Raw genomic sequence first — 23,796 nt, 5'->3', positions numbered from 1 at the left:
CGCTATACAAGAAATAAAATGCATATGAGAGAGGGGCTATGGAGTGATGATGGGCTCTGTTGGAGGGTGGCAATGAGGGAATCCGAGGGGGGCATCATGAGGGGTGGAGATACGGAGAGATGGAAGGCACTGGTGGAGGTTGTTTGTGAGGGAGTCTGAAGAGGAGGTCATGGGGGAGGGGCTTTGGAGTGATGAGAGGCACTGGTGGAGGGTGGTAGGAAGGGAGTCTGAGGAGGAGATCATGAGGGGGAGTTGCTTGGAGTGATGATGGGCACTGGTGGAGGCTGGTAGGGAGGGAGTCTGAGGAGGAGGGCATGAGGGGCACTGGTGGAGGGTGGTAGGGAGGGAGTCTGAGGAGGCGGTCATGAGGGGGTTGCTTTGAAGTGATGGGCACTGGTGGAGGGTGGTAGGGAGTCTGAGGAGGAGATCATGAGGGGGAGTTGCTTGGAGTGATGATGGCCACTGGTGGAGGGTGGTAGGGAGGGAGTCTGAGGAGGAGGGCATGAGGGGCACTGGTGGAGGGTGGTAGGGAGGGAGTCTGAGGAGGCGGTCATGAGGGGGTTGCTTTGAAGTGATGGGCACTGGTGGAGGGTGGTAGGGAGTCTGAGGACGAGATCATGAGGGGGAGTTGCTTGGAGTGATGATGGGCACTGGTGGAGGGTGGTAGGGAGGGAGTCTGAGGAGGAGGGCATGAGGGGCACTGGTGGAGGGTGGTAGGGAGGGAGTCTGAGGAGGCGGTCATGAGGGGGTTGCTTTGGAGTGATGGGCACTGGTGGAGGGTGGTAGGTAGGGAGTCTGAGGAGGAGGTAATGGAGAGGGGCTATGGAGTGCTGAGGGGCACTGGTGGAGGTGGTAGGGAGGGAGTCTGAGGAGGAGGTAATGGAGAGAGGCTATGGAGTGCTGAGGGGCACTGGTGGAGGGTGGTAGGGAGGGAGTCTGAGGAGGAGGTCATGAGGGGAAGAGGCTACGGAGAGATGAAGGCCAGTGTTGGAGGATGGCAATGAGGGAATCCGAGGAGGGGGAGGTCATGGGGAGGAGCTACGGAGAGATGATGGGCACTGGTGGAGGGTGGTAGTGGGGGAGTCTGGGAGGAGGGTGGCAATGAGGGAATCTGATGAGGTCATGGGGGAGGTGCTTTGGAGCGATGAGGGACACTGGTGGAGGGTGGCATTGAGGGACTCAGGAGGAGGTCAATGGGGGAGGGGTTATGGAGTGATGAGGGGCACTGGTTGAGGGTATTTGTGTGGGAGTCTGAGGAGGTGGTCATGGGGAGGGGCTTTGGAGTGATGAGGGACACTGGTGGAGGGTGGTAGGGAGGGAGTCTGATGAGGAGGTCATGACTGAAGGGGCTAAGGAGAGATGAAGTGCACTGTTGGAGGGTGGTAGTAAAGGTGTCTATCGAGTAAGAGGTCAGTGGTGGGACACCAATAAATACTTTTGCACCAGCGCTATAATAGACCCTGTAATGTTTTTGCTTATTTAATTAGCAGTTGGGTCATTAGGGCCACTGTGTAACATATTTTAAAGTGTGTGCTAATTATATTTACTCTTATATTCAGGGTTTTCAGTTTGAAGGTGATTTTACAAATCTTTTTAGTGGGATTATGGAGAATGAAACCAGGTGGTGCCTGATATGGGGCTGGGGACCAAGGTTAGCTGTGAGTTAAGGTGCACAGTAGAGAGATTGTAGAAAATTGATGATCAGGCCTGGAAGGGAGTGTACTACAGAGTCTGGGGTCAGATGGAGGTATTAATGAAGAGAGATTCTCTCTGAAGGCTGGCAACGAGGCAGGCTGAGTAGTGTTACTTGCCTGATACTCCCTCCTCAGAAACCTCCTCTGCCCATCAAAAGGACCTTACATGTTGATCAAAACACTTTTTGAGAGTGTTAACGATTAGAAAGAGATTTGGAAAATAATGGAGGGCCCTGAATCTCCTGTTATCCCCTTCTATCACACGCAGGAGTACAGTTTTTTCTATTTGTAGGCTACCTCCAGAAGCGACACATTGAGCCCGCAGAGGCCCACCCAAATGCGCCCTTGGCCCACCCAAACAAAAATTCCTGGAGCCGGGCCTGGCGGGCCACCCTCGGCTCCTTCAGTCCCACCAGAATGTTCCGAGCGATCACACTGTGCAGGCAACGTGTCAAGCCAGTCACTCACGTTCTCGGGGCGATCAAAGAAAAACGTCCGTTCGTTGTGTTCAACACGTAGCCGAGTTGGAAAAAGCATCGCATATTTTATACCCATGTCTCGCAGTCGCCGCTTCACTTCCAGGAATCCCATCCTTTGTTTCTGAACGAACTGGGTGAAATTAGGGTAGAAGCTCACTGTAGTGTTCTCAAACTTCATGGGGCCACCCACTCGCGATGCCTGCAGGATAGTGTCTCTATCTCTGAAATTGAAGATTCTGGCAATTATAGGCCACGGCGGGGCACCCAGTTTCGGCTTCCCACCCGGCACTCTCTGTGCACGTTCCACCGCAAAGAAGTTGCTCAGGCCTTTGGGGGCGAGATGGTTTAAGATGAGATCCTCCACGAGGAGATCCGCAGTGAACTCTTCCGATTTTTCAGGGACCCCAATGATACGTATGTTATTACGTCTGGCCCGACTTTCGAAATCCTCCAGCCGACGGGCGAAGAGATAATTGGAGGATAGTAGGGTGCGAACCTCTGTCTGTAAGTCGGAGACATCAGTCGTAGGGCTGGAGGTCTTCAGATCCAAGGATTTGACCTTTTCATTGGTTTTTGATAGGTCAGTCCTGATCAGGTTGACATCAATTGCCACGGTGTCAAGCTTTAGAGCCAGAGCCTCCTATTGTTGACCAATGGAGGTTTTCATAAAAGCAATGGCGCCCATGACATCACGCAGTGTCAAATCGTCCACAGCAGTTGAGGAGTCGCCGGCGTCCTCCAGAGACCGACTCGCGCCACCGGGGGACCCTTTAGGATGGGTATAGCGATCCATTATGTCCATTTGAATAGTGCCCCCACGGTGAACGGTCTTGGTCCTTCGCTTCTCGCAATCAGGCTTGCCCGCCATATTGGGTGCTGCGCCCGAAGGGGCCTTTGGGACCTGGTAAAAATGACTCCTCGCAATTCATCCACGGGGATCCCCGGATGTGAGTACCGGCGGGATATCCCATGACCCGGGACACCCTGCAGTTGGCACACGGTGAAGTTGCAGGGTCCGGCTCCCGGGCCGGCAAAGCGATGCAGATATAGGAGGAGGCAAAGGAACCAAAAACGAAACCGAAAGTTAACTCTGGGGTCGTAAGCGGGACCCCGTTGGCCGTTGTTGTTCAACTACCACCTGGGCACCATGATGACTCGAGCCCCGGGCAGTTCAATGGAGCAGGCCACAAAATATGTTGCACGAAGCTCCAGGACCACTGACTCCGAGTAAAATCCCTTTCTGTTGCGCATGCATTTTCCTATTACCTTTTGTGAAGGCAACACAACAAAATAAACATCCAACCAAGCACACAAATTGCAGGCAGCTACAATGTCATAATATCAATTAAACACTTTATAACAGTAACTTTAATAAGGAGACACAAAGTAAATAACAAGGCTCCCAAAGTCTAAGCAAAGTAAAAAGCTAATTTTTAAAGTCTATTTACAAAAATGTATGCAGACAAGCCCGCTGTGAAAGAGCTTTGGGAGAGACAGGGCTCAATAACGCTCAGACATTGATAGGGGTAAAAAAAGGCTGCTTTGAAAAAATAGCTCTGGCAAATTTCTATTAAACGTCAGCAAAATGCCTTACAAAGCCTACAAAACCAACTAATTGAAACCAACCTAACATCTTAACGCCCAGAGATGACCCTTCCCACCCCCACCATGTACCCAAAATCCCATTCCCTGTCTGTCCTGCTCTTCACCTTCCGTTGTTATCCTTGCACCTCCATCCCTTTTGTCCTTGATCAATATCTTGGGCCTCTCCTTGCTCTGCCTTTTGAACCCCCTCGCATCTAACAAATGCCCTCTAGCCCGCAACCAGGAAAACTCGCAGGTGTTTTCCTGCCCCACCAAAAATGAACCTTGACTGCCCTGCCCAGTTTCAAACCCACAATCTCTCAGCCAAAAGCTCAGCAATTATGAGGCGCAACTCCAGAAGGTAAAATGTGTTGCCCAATAAAGACAAATGTACTCTGTCTTGCTACAAAAGCTCGCTGTTCCACTGGATTCAAGTTAGCCTGGCTGATTAAGGGTGATAGCCCGAAACCAGTCCCAGGATGCTTGTTTCCGGCCCAGGGAGGACCTGCCCTGACTGTTCGGGCCCATGTGGTCCCATGAGGAGCTGGGTCAAGACTGATTTACACATGGCTGGGTCGAAACTGGGGTGGCATAATGAGCAAAAGAACGATGGATTAAACCCAGATCCTTTGACTATGGTGAGTTGAAAAGTTTCAGCACTCCGTCCATCATCATGTTGTGTTTGCTATGTTTGCCCTAAGTGGCCAAGGGTATGGCCAGATATGGGGCCCTTGCTCGCTGTACCACTGGATTCAAGCTAGCCCAATTGATGAGGGGTTATACCACAAAACCGGTCCCAGGATGCTTGTTTCCTTTCCAGGGAGGACCTGGCCTGGCAGTTCGGGCTGGACTGTTCCAATGACTAGCAGGATCAAGACTTTATTGCATATGGCTGGGTCCAAACTGGGGTGGCATAGTGAGGAAAAGAACAATGGATTAAACCCAAATCTGTTGACTGGGGGTGAGTTGTTGAAATGTTCAAGCACTCTGTCCATAATCTTGTTGTGTTCGCTGTTGTAAAATGCACAGCATCTTCTCTGTTACAACAAAACCAAAGGGCCTTCAAACCCTTCTGAATGCACCAGATTGAACAAACGTTATCCAAGCCTGAGCATAAGTCTTGTGGGTGGACACATCTAGGGATTTCTGAATCAATTGCAAGGTCCTCATTCTCCCAGTGGCCATAGATCCCACTGCATCTCTGTCTTCATTTTGTTCACTCCTGGTGCAAGCCCACGGAATCTCTTCCACCGTGAACAAGAAATAGCATCATCTATATCATTAATTAATTAATTAATTAATTTATTTATTTTGTGCGATTTTTAGAGCACGCAAATACCCAAGGGTGTCTTGGCGCTAGCGTTGCAGAGCTCTCATTTGTGGAGGGAGAGGTTTAAATTCAAAACAACCAAATTTTGAGTTTTTTCCTGAAATTGAGTAGTGTCAGAGCAGTTTTGATGTGGAGGGGAAGCGTGTTCCACAGTTTGGCTGTTGCGACGCAGAAACGTTTGTCGCCCCAATTAGCTCTTCTTGTGCGTGGGACTCTTAGCAAGTGGGCTGATGATGAGCGTAATGTTCTTGAGTGCTCAAGCGGGCAGAAGGCTTGTCTTAGGAATAGTGGGCCTTGGTTATGGATAGCTTTATATGCTATGCATAGAGCCTTGAATTTGATCCGACTCCTTACTGGCAGCCAGTGTAGCTGTCGGATGTAAGGAGAGATAGATGCGAATTTAGGGATAGTTAACAAGGTCCTGGCTGCCGCATTTTGCACTGTCTGCAATTTGTTGAGGACCTTTTGTTGTGCGTTTAGTAGCAAGGCATTGCAATAGTCTGTTTGTGAGAAGACTAAAGTGCTGACTAAGGTTTTGCCTGCAGACTGAGGTAGATATGGGGATAGCTTTTTAATCCTTTTTAAAATGTGGAAGGATGAGGAAACCACCGAATTAGCATGCTGTTGTGAGGGCAATTCCATAAGATTTTATGACCCTCGCTAAGTCCGAAACATAAATGTTAAAAAGTGTCGGACTTAGCGAGGAGCCCTGTGGTACTCCGCAAGGCAGAGAGAAGGTCTGAGAGATGTATTTGCCCATCTTCACTGTTTGAGGGCGGTTGGACAAAAATGAGGCAAGGAGTTTTTTGGCTTTGTTTTTTATTCCTAAGGCCGCGACACGGTCGATCAAAGTGACATGATCGACCGTGTCGAAGGCTGCGGAGAGATCCATAAGTATTAGTATCGCAGAACCTCCGTTATCCATTGTGGTCCTTATCTCGTCTGCTGCTTTAAAGAGCGCTGTCTCTGTTCCGTGACCTTGTCTAAACCCAAATTGGGTGTCGTCCAGTAGGTTGTTGTCATGTATGTAGGTCGAAAGTTGTGTGTTCATGATTTTTTCAAAAATCTTAGCAGGGAACGGGAGACATGTGATAGGTCTGTAACTGGCAGGAAGAAGAAGGTCTAGGGTAGGCTTTTTTTAGAAGTGGCTTAATAATAGCCTCCTTCCAGACAGATGGGTAGATGCCAGTTGCGAACATTGCATTACAGATGGTGGTTAGGGGATGGGCAATGGCTTCGGGGATGAGATTGAGGATGCCAGGAGGGCAAGGATCAAGGGGTGAACCTGATTTAGTTCGAGCGATCAGGGGTTGGATAAGTTCCTGCGTAGTGGCTTCAAAGGCTAGGAAAGCTGGAGCGTTATCGTGGGAGTCAGAGTGGATGTGGGAGAAGGAGCAGGGGAAAAAGTGGTGAAGATGGCTCTGACTTTGTCTTCGAAGAATTTGGCCAAAGAGTCCGATAGGGCTTGTGATCCTTCTGAGCGCGGGGCAAGGGGATTAGATAGGTGAGTGACCACCTGAAATAATTTACCTGTCGAATTTTTGGCCTGATTAATTTGATTGGTGTAGTAGATGGTTTTCTCCTTTGTTAGGAGTTTTTTATAGTTCGATAGAGCGTTCTTATATGTGATTTTATCAGGGGGACTGAAGTGGCGGCGCCACTGCCTTTCTAGGTTCCTACAGTATTGTCTCTGCAGTCGAAGTGGTTCAGTGAACCAAGGGGCTGAGGGGAGTTTTCTACTCCGGTGTGAAATTTTGATGGGCGCTAACTTGTTGCAAGCTGTGTTTAAGTTGTTCAGGTAGTTAGCAGATGCTACTGTGGGATCCTGCTCATTTGGAGTTAAACTATCTCGCATTATCTGCGTAAGATGGTCAAGATTAATTCATTAATTAATCACCTCTGGGATGTATCTGGCTTTAAACATAATGTTATACTTTAAACATCACAAGAGAAAAACATTCAACAGCTTCAACACTCTCTCATCCCAAGCTTTCTGTGAATTAATCACAGTTTGATAGTTGACATGGAAGACCACCCTCTATTCGCCAGCTTCTTACCCCATGACACCAAGGTCACCACCAAAGGAAAAAATTCCAAGAAAGCAATGCTGTGTTTTGCTGCCAGTCACACTGCAGACCAATCCTCAGCTGCCCAATGCCCATCCCCAAAAAAACCAGAGCCATGCACTCCTGAGGCATCCAAAAAGATTTGCATTGGTTACAACCAATCCTCGTCATTGGACCGCATGATAAAACCATTCAAATCCTTTAAAAATAAAATTCACACCCTCTGATCAGCTCGAATGCCAGCTCGCAGCTGTATGCTATGATGGGGAGTAGAGTACTATCAGTACAAAAAACAATTTATCCCTTGATTCACTCAATCAACAAGAACCCCCTATCAATAGTGGAATTCCTATTTCATATAAAACACATAGATGAACTAAAAAAAATCACACTCAAAGTCCCTGAAACACTCAAACAATGATACTACTATAACATGCAGTGCAAACAAGTCAATTTATTTATTTAGTACATGTAAATATTATAAAACACAAATATTATAAAAACGCCTATAATAAAACACAATGCATCATCTCAGCATAATTAAAAACAATACAATTCATCAGATCAGGACATAACATCTTGTAACACTTTTACCACGGAGAGCCCTAAAAAAAATAGGGAGGACAAACAATGATAGACAGTATGCTTTGTCTTTTAGCTCAACAATTCCCTTGGAATAATTTTAGCACGATTAGCCTGCATTCATATACTCTGTTTTGTATCTACAGATCCAACTTGTCCTTTGGATAATGTATAGAAATGTGTTCACTCATTTCGATGGGTATCTGGTTATTCCATCTTAATCAAGACAGTCATTATGTTCACTTTTCTTTGTGGTATATTTGATTGTTATACCCTGAATGAAATAGTGTTGATATTTGCACTTATTCTTGTACTTCTTTTGCAGACTCGAAGAATGGTTTATTAACTGGACCCCCTTCTTAAACGGACTTGAATAATCCCTGTTTCCCAACTGCCGTATATTCTTGAACGGTTCAATCTGGAACCCCAGATTTCTAGCTTTGTGTCCAAGGGGTCCGCCTATGAGGTCCAAGGTAGAGGGGCTTTTAGTACATATATCTCCTCACCTTCCGATGCGCTTATGTCACGGTCTTATTAGCTCAGGGATTCCCCGTCCTGCTTCATCATTTTGGAAAATGTGAATTCACATGTTTGTGCAAAATTAAGTCATCTACAAAAGGCTCTTCCTACCTGCACCACGCGACATGCAAGGTTCAAGTGCCCCAAAAGACACTGTACCTTTCTCAGTTCGAGCTTGTTCCTGCTCACTGCCTCCTCCAACAACTAAATCAATTGCTTCACCTTGTCCCCAGTCAAACACATCTCCGTCAAATTGGAATCCAACTCTAAACACAAAAAAGTAATTCAAGTACTTGTACCTTCTATTTTCTCTAGAACCAAAGGAACACACAATTCCTGCATCAATATCTGAAAAAGTTCCAATGCTCTCAAACATTCACTTGACCCGCCTCCTCCAACCCAAAGAAAATCATCTAAACAGTATGCAACTTGACGTACACCACTCTTCAACTGGAATAGCCACTGTAAATAAGTATTAAACTTCTCAAACAAAGAACGAGACACAGAACAGCCCATTTGCAACATCTTATCTAGATAAATGAGATCACCATCCTGTAAACCCAACAAAAAAAGTCCTCTGGATGCACTGGTAAAGCCAAAACGCAGACTGAATATCAGATTTCACCATTTCAGCTCCTACTCCGCACTACTGTACCAAAGCAATGGCCTCAATAAATAAGACTTAACGAACAACTCAATCTTCCAGAGCAATGAAATCTTTAGCAGATTCACCCATGGGCCACGATATATGATGAATTATGGGAAACCCACATTGCTGTTTTTTGGAACAGCACCCAAAGGAGAGATAGTTAAATCAGGCAAAGGCCAATAGTTAAAAGGCCTCACAATCCTACCATGAGAAAGTTCCTTATCGAATTTGGCCCTTATACATTCGGGGTTGTTGAATGGCGACTAACATTTTTTTGCCCATCTATGAACTCTGGGCCCCTGGTACCATAATCTGAAATCTTCAAAAAAAAAAAACTGTTTAAGCACTTAACTTTTTCTTGTTGGGGATAAAACTGTAACCATTAACTCAAAAGTTAATAGGAGTAGAACCTTTTACACATCTGTTGCTTCTGGCCTTTTCTCCTATCCGACCCCCTAATAGGAGTTCCTTGCCATCCCCATTGTGCTCCCCCAAAACATTGTGCAAAAGGAGGTTTTCCACCGCAGTTAGAGCTGTCGTGCCTGAATACGCATTGGGAGCAGGTACTTGCTCCTCTGTTAAACGATCCGCAAAACCCATTTTGGGAACATTGTCCTCTACCGAAGCCTCCAACCCCAAATTGGGTAGGCAGACCCTGAAATGGCTTAGATTGCAATGGCAAACCACTGGCTGTTTTAACCACTAGTACATTCTTCGCCGTGCGTAGCCATTGCATCCACAGCTCATCAATTTCACCCCACTCATTATCTGGATTTAGTCTTGCTCTAAATTCCTTATAATTTCTAAACTAACTAAAGCACCCCTAATCCATTTGTGCTACCCGTACAACATCCATATATTTGAAAAGAGCAACACATCACTCTGTGACGCTGACAATAAGCAGTCGCAAATTTTAAAAAGGCAGAAGTCCAATTTTTCTTAGTCAGCACCTTTGGAACACACCCTAACCCTATACTCCTGTTCTTTAGTACCCTCCTTGGCATGCATCTCTCTAAGCACCAATAAATAAAATCTACAAATTCACCCTTGCAAATCTTATCGTTCATTTGCTGTGTGAGATGCATCCCCAAAGGCATTGAATTTCCTCATAAGACAACTTTTTATTCTTGATAGTGTCCCTCGAGTCACCTGCAGTAGCATTACCCGACTTATCACCTCTAGTTGACGACAATGTTTCCTCAACCTTCTTACCCTCATCATTCGCTTTTCCACCAAGCTGAGCACTGTCAGCTACCATCTGTATCGCCATGTCCTTACCCAAATTATTATCTATGTCTGGGTGTATGGTCTTAACCTGGCTGTTGCCCACACCCACCAATACCACTCTCAAAACCTCTCTACCTTCAACCACTTTTTTGGCTGCCCATCCAACCATTAGATTTCCTAGAGGCACTGATAGATGCTTTTCTTTAATCCTCTCTTTCTTCTTGTCCTTCCCATCTTGACTTCTCACGGGGCTCTTGATTCCCTTCTGAAAAACACCAATACGCCTCCTTTTGTTACACATCTGATTACCCAACATCACCCGATCAGTTTCCTCATGTCCCCCAATCTTCCTCTATTTCCCCGACCTCATCATAATCCAAATTGTCATCCTCAAACCTAACCAGCTCCCCAAAACCAGCAGCACCCCTGCTAGTGTTTGGCTGCTTTCCATTGCGATCTTGTCCATCCAAGTCCAGACGTTCAAGTCTTGTCTCCCCCGATGTCAAGCAGTATGCTTCGGCCTTTGCTGTCTTTTCGGACCGGTGCCCAGTTGGCGCCCGGGTCACCAACTGGGTCTGGAAACCACTGGCGCTCACCTCATACTGCTGTTATGAGACATTTTCTCCAAAGCTGTCCAGCCTTGAGGCTATGTCACAGGCAGCAGGCCCCTCAGCCACCCTGGGCTGTTTTGCCACAAACTCACCAGCCACATTAGACAAGAACACCCACCAACCACTGGGGTGTACCTACCACCAAACTTGTTACACATACATCCGCAGACCTGCCCTCTCTATGCTCCAAAACTGATTACCTACAAGCTGGTGTACCACCCCATAATACTCTTCCCATCACTGGACCTTATTCAGGATGTGACTTCCCCATCTAGGCATGATGTTCTGTGATAAATGAGGAATAGCAACCTCATCTAAAATATCAACTTGACTTTTTAAAACCTGCCCACTATCCCAAACTCATCTTCCTCCCACATCTTGAGAATCCAAATCGGATATCATGATTGGATCAGCTTCAGGTATGGGTGCCGCCATCCTGTTGGGTGCTCCCATTTGCCTTTTCTATAATGGCCCACTCGCAGGCAAATTGGGTGCAGGAACGTCACAGACATTCAACACCTGTGACCTGTGAAGGCCGACGTGCGCTGCCCGACTCAACCTGGAAACCCGATCGCCCTGCTGGTGCATGCCTACCACCGCACCTTCATTGAGGAGGCCCCATCCCCCGCCCACCAATGGTCTCTCATAATAGCTGCCCAACCTCCTCGCCCGCCGTGGACCTCCTAGCACCAGGAACAATGCACCCCCAACCCGCACGTACGAAAACACAGCCTCATGCTCACCATCATCAACAACCACAGCAGGTATAGAATGTGCCCACCTTCCGCTCACACTTTTTTCTCAAGATGTTTTCAGTTTCACCGAAGGTGAGTAGTAGGCTACAATGGTAGTTGCCACACCCCCACAAGATGCTCACTTAGGGTGATCTATATCAACCCATGCCCGTTCTAACATTCCCTCCTGCAATAAGTCAACTCTACATTCACCATGGAGAATCTTCAAAGCCTCCACTACTGTGCTCACTCCTGCAATATCCCCAAACTAAAATGAACTCAAACCACCTACCAAATGGATTTGTGAACACGTTGGTCTACCTAGATGACAACTGCTAACCCCTGGAGCGACAATGGCCATGGAGGCCACCCACACCCTCCTCAGTAACTAAATACCCCACTAGACCATCCACCAACTTATCTGACAACTCAGAGCCCTGGAGGATTGCTGGAATGCACCACCACATCCGACTAGCCCAGAGGGAGACCGGGCAAGCCCATCACACCCAACCACTTTTGTCACTGAAGAGAAAGGAAGTATTTTTCATCGGATGTGAACAATGTGCCCTCAAAGTAAAGGAAGTCAATGGGTATTGTCGGCTGACGCATTGCCTCATGCTGTATGTCGTGGTGGGCAGATGCAAAATGTGAATAACAATTTAATAGACAAATGGATGATGCCTGATGACCATACGCTCCTCTGCATAAGTATATTATGTATGGTTTCATGGAAACAAGACAACTACAGCTGTTTCAAATGCCATTCCTGATAAAAACAAAATTCAGACTGAGAATGTGACTGCAGAGTTGGAAGTCTACTGTCCCTTGCAGAATTCCTTCCATGCAGAGGGCACAAAATTACTCCTACTTCATTCATAGTCATGTGGCAGAAGGTCTTATGAGAGACCTCAAGTGAATATACATTTTGGGGTGCAATGGATTACATTGGCAACCTACAGACCAGTTTGCAACCCAGCCAATGTGCAGTAGGCACATCCTGGTTTACAAACTGTCCTTTGCACGGTCCAAGATTCCAACTAGCCTAAATGTATGCTTAACCTTTTGTTTTATTTTTAGACCTAGGAAAGAAATTTTACATTGTATTTCTAAACAGGCTCCACTAGCCTTAAAATGACTCTAGTACTTTGCATCGAAGGTGTACAACGAAACGTACCAAAACTACTCTGGAGTGAAGAAACATCATCCAGTGTCACTCTCTCCCACCAGTCTGCTCTCTTTCAGCAGACATGCAGATATCTAATGGTTCTCTATGTTGTACTGGATCTCAAATCGCACCCTGTATGGAGCATCAGCATCTGAAATGATCTAGTGTGGATTTCATCTCATCTTGGAGTCCTACACATTGCCCTTTGCTACATCCCAACAACTCATTTTCCTTAAAGTTTCACACCATGTGTTAAAAAACTAAATTAACGTTTTCACAAACTTTTCTTTGTTTAGGATTAAGCAGTGGCCCCAGGGATCACTGCACACTCCTAAAAAGCATTTTTTTCAATGTTCATAAAGGAGGAAGCACACCTTATGGACTTTTTCCCATATGCAAATGAGCGGCCACCTTCTTTTATGTGTTGTTAAAATATCAATGTATTGTGACTGGATTTTGGTCACAAAACACCAATGCATACTATAAAGAATCTGTATTTCCAAAAATACTGAATGGGTATGTTTTCCTATACCAATTCCGAAAATTTCTAATTGTTAAATGAGCTTAGTACACTTGGATAAGTGTTTCAGCATTCACTTTGATTTTAATTGCAACCATAACAATTCGTTGAGCTATGTGTAAGAGTAATCACCATCGACTTAAGCTTGGGGTTTACTTTCAACTAATGTATGGTCTTCACCTAATGAATTAATCATTTTTGAAATATTAAATCGAAAAGTAGCCTAAAAAATGTCTGACTGGGAAGGTGATAGATATAAAAGAAGAAGCAATTACTTTTCTAGCACTGATAAAACTCCGTCCAGAACCTCCAATTGCGTCCTCTCCGGTATTATGTCCAATGGCCCATTGTGAGGCTGAATTAACAATGGAAGCACATATGCAGAGGATTACGTGGAGGATGTACTATAAACAAAAAGACTTGCACTTATCTCGCTGGCAGTTTTGCTAGATTTTAGGATTAAAAAAAATAGGTTTGTGGCACACATGGCGATAGATACACATGCTGAACATGCTTCTGCCATCTAGTATTGGGCTCGAACATTTGCAACTTGTTTTTATTTGAAGAAGTCTCTTTAGTCACAAGATGTGGTTGCTGTGGCTTTTTAGTGTATATTGTGCATGAGCACTGATTCCATGTTAGGTTCTTTTTTCCGCAGTCTGATTCGTCGCACCCCAAATGGGCTTCAAAATCCTTGTGACCTGAACACGTCAGTCCCTTTCGGTGTCCTTTTCAGCCCATCACGTTGGATTGGATTGAATTCAGGTGCCTTAAGCTCCCCGACACGTGAAGCCGTTCAGCAGCATCTAAGCCCGTCATCGACTCCCCAAGTCACCAAGAGCCTTGCTCCCAGCAGGGGACAAGAACTGCATCAAGTCCTTACTAACCTGAGAATTCTGCAATAGTGATGGGTCGGACAACCTATCAGGACTGTCCTTGCTGCCTTTCAAAATACCCAAGGGCCGTTCAGCATGAGGTGAGCAATCTGTTCATGTCCCTCAAACACAATGACTCTTTCTGTCCATTATGCCTCACCTTTGACCCTCTGATGTTGAATAAAACGTTACTGGCTGCACAGGAGAAGGCAGCACATGGACACCTCAGACATCTGCAGCAAAGAAGATCCCCTTTGTGCTGAAGAACAGGAAAAGACTGGCATGTCTGGTCTCCTGGCCATGCAACAGTCAAAACTGTCACCCAGTCCAGAGACTGTGTCAAGTTAGCTGGTGACCAACAGATGGAAGACGTCGCAAAGACACCTTAGCCTGACCGTCAGACGAACACTACTCAGAGGGCCGTGAGTATATCTTTAGCTCCTGAGGCCCATGTCACCAAGCTAGGGACACACAAAAAGTCCCATGCCAAGACAGACCAGCCCTCCCGAGGAAGTCTGGAATTGAGCCCTGAGCATGAACGCCTAGAAAAGGCAAGCCAAGGGCCCCTGCTGCTTTCAAGTTCTGTTTGGCACTAACAGGGCTTCAGAGCCAGGCAATCCTCCAGAACAAAGGGTTGACCCCCCATCAGCCGTCGAGGCACTGGAAACCATCGGTCCCATCCGAAGCCCACACTGAAGGCTTCATCAGTGCCAGTGTACAAGACCCCAATATGCAGAAATGTGCCTGCACTCCAAAACCTTCCATGACAAACTTCAACAATGCCCAGAGACGAGGACGGTAAGACCCCACCCAAGGAGAGGCTGAAGAAGAAACTGGTTCCCTGACAAAAGCACCATTCATCCACCCATCCACAGGCAATCACAGTGAAACTGCCTCCACTGCCAAATCATGAACCTCTTCCTCCAAAGAGGAGACTGGCCTTCGAGGGCAAACCCTTTCCCAAGCTTCCCTCCCTGAGCTGATACAAAAGAAGTGCAAGGACCGAAGCACCACCCATATGCCATAGAGCCCACCTACGCCACCTCCACCTCCTCTTCCCCCGCCCACACCACAGTCATTCCCACTAGAGTAACTAAAGAGGTCTCTCTCTCCCCCCTCCCCCGCCGCCCCCCCCCCATCATATTCAGAGCCAGGTCACCCCTATGGCGCATGGCTGCCATCAGGACAAGGACACACTGACGATCCCTCAGATGATCAGATGATTACAATATGGATTCCCATGATCACAAATTAGAATGTTGCTGAGTTAGGGAACCACTGCCTGATGACATCGTAGGTCATGCAGAGGGCGTCATCCTGCCACAGGGTTGACATGCATTTGACACAGGAGAAGGAGAACTTTCTTGTGGAGATGCTCTCAAAAATCTGAGTGCACTGTTCTATTCCTCGCCAGGCTCAAGGGCATCCTAAAACATGTTCCTGACAATTTCAATGAGCCTGTTAAGACCAGGTTAGTCGCCTTGAGAGTCAAAAACAAATGTAATCCTTCTCCTAGGAACCCAACATATATTAAGGGGCAGGTTCTACTCAACTCCCTAGTGGTGCTCACCTCCCTGAAGTGCGCCTCCACCGTAGGCCACTCAAGATGCTCCTCCTCCAGACATGGGGAGCAAGTAGACCGACACATCAGGCAAGAGAGTGACAATTAGAGCAGCAACCCATTGTCACATATCCAATTCGGCGTCACTCCTGCCACGCACTAACGGGGCACAATTGCAAGAGAAAAAAAGAGCTCCTTAAGCATATTCCAGAGCAGTACAGGAAGCGTGGTGAATATCATCTCCAGTGCCAGCATCTATTGTGAGTTGGATGCCGCAGACACAGTCTCCAAGAACAGCAATGTCAGCCTCATACTCGGACACCATGCCTGGCTCTCTATCTCAAGTTTAAAGCAGAGGACGAGGACATAACCTCAACCTCTTATTCAATGGGAGCACCTTTTCGGTCCACAGGACCGCAAAGTCCATGGGAGCACTTAAGATAACTCTATACAGGGTTCGTTCCAAAAGCAGTAGCCTGAGGAGCAAAGACCACCTCTCCCAAGCAGTCCCACTCATGCCAGAGGCTGCTGCAGGCTTACAACAACAAGCCAGAAGGTGTTACAGTAGAAGCTCCCACAAGCTCCTACAGTGGTAATAGGGGGGTAAAGAGCCAAGGTAGGAACTGTGACCTCCAAACAGGGACTTGCCCTGCTCCTACGATCCTTGCCACCTTTCTCGCTGGGCGGAAATTATGTCTAGTAAGTAGGTCTAGGTCCTGGGCATAGTCTAGCACTGCTATTCCTTCAACCTACACACCCCCTCCCAACATTTGTCTCCATACACATACACTCAGAAAAGAATCCCTCTCCCTCTTATAGAAACAGCACCCTGCAACACCAGGGGGGTTGCCATTTACTCTACTCTCTATTTACTCTCTCTACTTCCTCCTCCCCAAGAAGTATGGCTCTCTAAGGCCATCCATGATTTAAGGCCTCTCGGGCGTTCTATCTTATCTTAACATTCTTGCATGACAACTCTGAGGGATGCAATTCCCTTCCTTTAACAGCATGAAGGAGCACAACCACAAGAACACCTGTTTCCACAACCAATCCACATCGGCGGTACCATTGCTTTGTGGTAAGTGGACAACATTACCAGTTCAAATATTTCCTTTTCAGCTTACCATGGCTCTAACTGTCTTTACATAGTGCCTAGCAGTGGTGGCTGCACAATAACAAAGGGAAGCCATGTATTACTTTATCTACCTCCAGGATTGACTGCTCAACAGCTGCAGCACACTATTGTTCCTAGCACACATCCAGACAGTGCTGTCCTGTCTCCACATTCTGGGCTTTACCATAAATGCTACCAAGCCCCACTTGCAGCCTCTTTTTTGCTATCTTTTCTTAGGATCTGTATTGGACACAGTCATGGGTAAAGCTTACACCATGCAACAAAGAGTAGCAGTCTTTCATCACCTGCTTCCACTTTTTCAGCCCAATTGTCAGCTCACAGTACGTACTGTCATGCGCCGTCTAGGAGTGATGGCCTACTGCATTACCATTGTTCCTGATGCAACGTTTCACATGTGTCCCCTCCAAGAGTGCCTCGCAGCTCAATAGTCTCAAGCAGTGGGTCACTGGGAACATCTAATGTTGGATAGACCAAGGCACATCACTCCCTGCAATGGTGGAACAACAACTGTGTGTGGAAAGGCAGTGATTTTGCAGACCTTGCCCCACACATGCCCATTACATAGATGCCTCTGTCACAGACTGGGGCATGCACCTAAGTAACATGACTACAGGGAATGTGCCCCTTCCACAACAGAATTGCTAAATCAACTGCTTGGAATTGGTAGCCATTCACTTAGCTATGAAGGGTTTTATACAAGTAATTCAGGGCAAAGTGGTCTTCATCGAGATAGATGGGAAGACCACCTTGTACCACATGCAGAAGCAGGGCGGCACACATTCTCCTCGGCTCATTCGCTTAACCCAGGGGATTTGGCATAGGCACTCTCCCACAACATGCACATCATGACAGAACATCTCACAAGGGCAGACAGTACATTTGCAGACCTGCTCAGCAGGACTCATAAACAAGTCCACGAGTTGGAACTCCATCCACAGGTCCCTCACAGATACTTCCAACACTGGAAATGCCACAGATAGAGCTGCTCACCACCCCAGAAAATGTAAACCACCCAAGCTCTTCCCCCAGTTACCCAGATCCACAGTCCACGGGGAATGTACTATGAATTATTAAGTTAGGGATATTTGCCTATGCTTTTGCAGCAGTCCTAATGCTTCCCTCCTTAGTGACGAAATTAAAGCAAACATCACTAACATGCAACCCAGTAGCACCAACCTAGGCCAGAAAGTCCTGGTGCTCCACCCTTCTTGAAATGTCCATCATCACTCACAAGAGTCCCGCTTCCCACCCGGGCAGGACCTTCTCACACAGTCAGGCATTCAGATCCTGGACAGCTCAGGTTTGTGACCTGGGGTCCTATAATTCTGGTACCTCAATCGTCCCCATGCCTTCACAGCACACACCCCACTAGTGGATATTTTGTAAGACATCCATTTGATCAACAACATACGCCTTTACCAAGCACTACTGTGTGGACATCCTAGCCCAGCAGCAGGCCATGGTGGGCCAGACGGTGTCAAGAACCTTTGTTTAAGAAATTTGCATCATCCGCACACTAGCCACTGCTTTCAGAGGGCACTGCTTCAGAGTGTATGCTAAGCATGTTTATCTATAGCACACATGATACAAACTGAAAATACAATATACTTTGTATGCATATCCGAAGCCTGGATCTTTTGCAGACCCCTTGTTTTCTTAAATTCACTGCACATTGAGGTTCATGCACCTTACCTACATTCACACTCCATATATACTCTCACCCACTGGGCTAAAAACATTTTACCATGTAGTCTGTGCCCATTTACAATGTACACTAAGAGAAATCACACCACCTCTTGTGCCTCAAGGCTCTTCTTTGAGCACAAGGTCTGAGCCCTACACTAGATGGCAGGGGTATGGTAAACATGTGCATCCATAGCACTGCACACTACAAAACAGATGCTAACAAGGTAAGTAGCATTTTGCTTTTCAAGGTTAAATTACTTATTTGGAGTCCTGACACGTGCAGGTGTTTTCAACAAATTGCTAATCAGAGAGAGCTATGGATTAGCGGTGGTTGTTACTGGACAGATGAAATGTGTTCTTAGGACCTCCCTGTAAAAATAATAATGTTACCTTTTTTATTATCTTGGCTTCTTAATATTCTGGACCTCTTCTTGTGTCATTTTCAGGTCTCAATAACGAGCTGCAAAGTGAGAATTCGTTTGAAGAGGATTTACCAAGTCCTGATGTGTAGGCCAAGAGAAATGTTTCTGTGTTGACCTTGCGTTGCCTCATGCCCGAACTACTTCTTAGCATGTTCCGTATTGGTATTTACCCCTCCTCAGGAACTCTGCCTTTACCACTACTCCTCAGTCTGTTCCTCAATTCCCACTTTCTCGTGCTAAGTCTGAACTTTTTAGTTTGTTCGCTCTTTCTCTTCTTCAATCCCTTAGATATTCATTCATATGTATTTCTATACTGCTTTACCTCTATCTTCTTATTTATTATTTATTCTGAAATTATTCTTTTGTCTTTCTTTTTCGATGTCACTTTTGTTTTTCTCTATCTGCCCTTCTCTTTCTTCTCCAGATAACCACATTTTAAAATCTGGTCAAAATCCTCAGTTTAGCTGAAAATTGGTTGTCCGATTTACTCATAGCAGGGGTGCCAGACGTGATATTGTGGAAGAAGAGTTTTTCTCCTGCTACCTTGCTAAGTACATGTGTGGGCCACTGTTGGTACTTCGAGTTCTTTGCTCTCTACCAAAACCCTTTAGAACTGGTTCTTCCCCTTTACCCTGGTCCTCTCTCCAGCAGAGGCAGTTTTCCTGTAGTTATTCTTTCTCTGAAGCTCTTGTTTCTGGCTCATCAGTAATCCTGCAGTTTTTCCACCTTTTTATGCATTTTCTCTTTCTTACAGCATTCGTTACATACGTTCTACTGTTTGTATTTCCCCATTCAGTTACAGCCCTCTATTTTTCACTCAAATCTTGTGTCTCTGGGAGTTTCCAAGAGGATCTATAAAATGAATACCTCTGCTGTAGATCTGGATTAATTTAAAGTCCTCAGTCTTAGTCAGTACACATCCCTATTTAGAATGAGGTTATCCTCTAAAAATGTGACAAGACAATTACAACATTCTCTTTCCAACGTAGAACATATTAATTGTAATGTTTTTTAACCTCTGACATAATTGGGGTTCTTTCTTACACTGTTAGTTCCATATCCCAGTTCTGTCTTCTTCTTCTCCTCCTCCTTCCTCTCCTCCTCCTCCTTCCTCTCCTCTCTCTCCCTCCCTCTTTTTCTCTTGTCTTCACTCGTATTTTGCATCATTCAATATTTAAGGCTCCCCCGTTCCTCTGTGCCTCATTGCTTTACGTTCTCCATATTGCTTTCCGATTCTATCTAACCTCCTGTCCGGTTCTGTGTCTCACACACTTTAGTCCTACCTCAAGAAACCATGTATTCAATTTTTAAATATCCATACAATTGACTATTTCCTTACATTATCTATTCCCCTCTGCTTCTGTCTGCCTAGATCTTGACCAAGCTGTTAAATGTTTTGTCTGTATTATTGTACACTTTGAATAACTCGGGTTGATATATGAAATTTGGGAAGGATTCCTTCAACTCATCACCCAGATTCCTCCCTCTCCCTCAATGTACGTGGCAAAAGAATTCTGCTTAGGAAACCACCCCACGGTGTCCAAGGACAACCTGCGCTTCCAGAAGGGCCTAAGAGGGCATTTTGAAGAGTTAGCAGAGAAACAAAGCTGTTGTGCCTTGTAACTGGTATCAAGCCTGTCTTCATATTTTGGTTCTGGACATGGTGGAGCTTCAATGAAGTTCCATCGGCTGTCATTCAAGGTTCTATGGCATCAAAGGAGTCATATAGGAGTAATGGAAGGATTTTGGACAGTATTGAAATCCAGTGCAAGTGATATCAAATTTAGAGGGACTGTAAAAGCCTAAATTTGAGTTTTTAGATTTTTGGAAATCATTTTAGCGTAATACCAGAGATGTGTTTTCTGTGCACCACTGACTTTTGAATACAAAGATTTGCTTCTTTTGGGGAATATTTACAGACTTATAATAGAAAGGTGTGGGGTATGTGCACCTCTGAAATCTCAAAGCAGATGTTTGTAAATTTGGCATACAATACAAATATGTAAATTTCATATAGTTTTTTAACACCTCTTTAATCTGTTAATATAAATCTAGAGTTTGTAGCCAACTGGATGTCTGGCACTTGTCATGTGAGATTTTTGGGCAAACTGTGGTAATTTTACTGGCTTTTGGGGCCTATTGCATGGGGCTGAGCACGTTTATGAAAGTGTACACATTCATAAAAAATAGTACAAAAAGGTCTTAAGCCTTTTGTCATACAGGAAAAGCAAAACCAATGCAAGCTTCTCATTCTAAAAGCAGGAGACCAATTACCAATGCAACATTTTCAGAGAGAACTGTGGTGGCGACGGCAAGTGTCTTCCCTCGAAAGGCAAGATGGTAAGAACCAATGTAGGAGCCTCTCTCTACTTGCGAAGGTGCAGTGATTGATCGGTGCAGGAGTCTCTACTTTCAAATAGCAGAGCAATGACCAATGCAGGTGTTTCCATCACCAGGCATAAAGTGACGAAGCAGGGTCCGGCCTCAAAGGGTGAAGGTATTGCTTTCTGCAGACAGAAAAGTTGTGATCAATGCAGAAGCCTCTATTTAAAAACAATAACTTTGATCAGTGTAGGAGTCTACTAATAAATACAGCGTGGAAGAGGACAGTCCAGGAGGCTTTATAGGTTTGCAGAAGAATTGGACAACTGCAGTTGTCTTCTACAGGCAATCCAGCAGGGACTAAGGCAGGAATCTCTTGCTAAAGCAAATAGTGGCCAATGTTGTAGCCTCCCTCTAAATGCAGGAGTCTCTTTGTAATATCATGAAAGCAGTTATCAACGTATGCACTTCTCCCTAATCAGCAGGTGATTAACGCCTAATACAGGAGTGTCCCTCAAAAGCCAATTGTGACGTCTCCGTTTAAAGGAAGGACAATAGTGACCAATGCCGAAGGTTCTAGCTACAGGTGAGAAGAGCCTTCCTCTAACGGTTGGAGGGCGGCAATCAAAGCGTCAGATAACATCTTCAGGTGCGAGATTTCAGAGCACTTCCTCTACAGGTAGTTGAGCTTTGCCTAGTGCACAAGTGTCCCTGCTCACACATTACAAAAGTGATTCTCTTTCTTCTAGAGAGAGATGGTCAATGCTGAAATCTATCAATTCAGCCAGAAAGTATGCTGAAATCTCGAACTTCAGCATAAAAATCTTCTGTGTGAGCAGAGGTGTTCCATTTTGCTCTTTAACTGAAAAGCATTTTCAGATTCATTGTATTTAACTGTTTTCACAAGAAGATGTTGGAAATTAAATTTATCTTGAAATAAAGGATTATGATCAGCCCCTGGCAATACTAAGAACTGTCTGATAATTTATTAACATAGTTGTTGCTCATAAGGACAAAGTAGTATATTTCAATCTTGCTTTGCTCTAGATCCCACCAGGCTACAGAGCGAAACATGTGTCAGCAGTTTAAGTGTCTGTATACTTATCATACCATCAGATACCTTTGCTGGAATGGTCTCTCTATAGTATTACCAGTGACACACTACACAGTGTTTAATAGCAGTAATAAAGACTGGTTTCTGCAAATTACATTGAAATCATACCTATTCCTTATATTCTATCTTTGTTCCCATAGATTAACGCTGTGAGAGCAAGGACCTTCTTGGGGAGGAAACTGTGGTCATAGCAGTGGCATAACAAAGGCATCTGCAGCCCCAGCAGTGAGGGGGTCTCCCAGGCTCCAGTGCGCCCCCTCAATATTGTACCCTGGCGTGACAGTGACAGCTCCTGACTGAGTCCATAGGGGGGGCCCTCCGTGTAGTTTGCAGGGTGGCACCTCAGGTTTCGTCACGCTATCGGGTCACAACCTGTCGTGCCACATTTGGCAGCTGGTGGATTTGAGTCAGAGTGAGAGAGCAAGTACATATTATGCTACACTGCAAATCCATCTTTGTGAGCTGTTCTTAAAACTGTATCCTGAAAGCTAGAAAAGTAGTATTTTCATGCAGTGACTAGAGCCAGGGCTTTTTCATCTATGGAGATGAGTTTATTTCAAAATGGTGCTCTGAATGCCACAAAGCCACATAATACAATGGACATAAACACATACTTAGGGATGGTGGCACAGTTTGCTGACCGCTTTCTTAGCATGTGAGCAGAACGGAGTAAGATGGTTCTGGTTTTAGAATAGGCTGGTGCTAGTATATGATAGAGTTTTGAAGCTAAACAACCGATTTTAAACTCCCATCCTAATGACTGCCAGGAGCCAATGTGGGGATTTAATAAATACGGAAAAGTTGTCACTCTACTTTAAAGTTGAATTTAGCCTACTTCTTTTTATTTTTTTACTTTGAGCCTTAAAAGCCACAGCCACCAGCCCCAGAGGGCACACTGGCCTCTGTTTTAATGGTCTGTTTTTTGAAGTTCATGTTTACACTCCTTCTAGTGTTGACATGTCTGTAGTGTAGCATTCATAGTGTGACAGGGACTTAGGAAAAAAGGCCAACACAGTTAGAAGATACCTGGTTGAAGAGGTTAACTGTCCTTTACATTCAAATGTGTTCTCGATCTGCTTATTTGGTGCGTGTGAATTGCATCTGTGACGTTGCTTTTCAGATTTTGTAATAAATATTAGTTGTTTTTACTTCCAGTATATGTATACTGTTCTATTTTCCGTTTTGCCTCTCATTGTTGTCAATAAAGCAATAAAGATATTTATGTATTGTTGTATTTCAAAAGTCTGATCCATAATGTCAAGAGGAACACGAAGGGCCTTAATCTCAGAAATGATTTACCAATGAGATAATACACAAATGTTGTAGATGCCATTATCTTAAAGAATGTTAGCCAATGCAGGTTGCACTGTTTCTCCAAATGGGCTTTCCTCCTACTAACCTCAGATCCCATCCTCCTCTTTCTTGCTGATGTAACTGCCTCTGAATATGTTTGCAGTATGCAGACCTAAGGTTGCCGACATTACCTTGTAAATAGAGCACTCCTGGGTGTTGTCTGTTGAC

General features: G+C 45.4%; 1 protein-coding gene across 2 annotated transcripts in view; it reads left to right on the top strand.

Annotated features, from left to right (window-relative positions):
* VSIG10 (V-set and immunoglobulin domain containing 10) overlaps positions 1–23,509 on the top strand; it is a 225,156-nt gene extending 201,647 nt beyond the window's left edge. Inside the window, exons 8-9 of one of the 2 annotated variants that reach the window (XR_015300903.1) lie at positions 18,864–20,428; positions 20,474–23,509. The gene's annotated coding sequence lies outside the window, so the exon portion shown is untranslated. Of the gene's footprint in view, positions 1–18,863 lie in introns of both variants that reach the window. The other variant, XR_015300902.1, reaches the window with a different exon arrangement.
* Positions 23,510–23,796: the final 287 nt, after the last annotated feature.

Source organism: Lissotriton vulgaris, chromosome 11 (genome assembly GCF_964263255.1).
Source record: "Lissotriton vulgaris chromosome 11, aLisVul1.2, whole genome shotgun sequence".
NCBI classification, from domain to species: Eukaryota; Metazoa; Chordata; class Amphibia; order Caudata; family Salamandridae; genus Lissotriton; species Lissotriton vulgaris.
The sequence above is the reverse complement of the archived record's forward strand: the minus strand, read 5'-3'. Positions and strand labels throughout refer to the sequence as shown.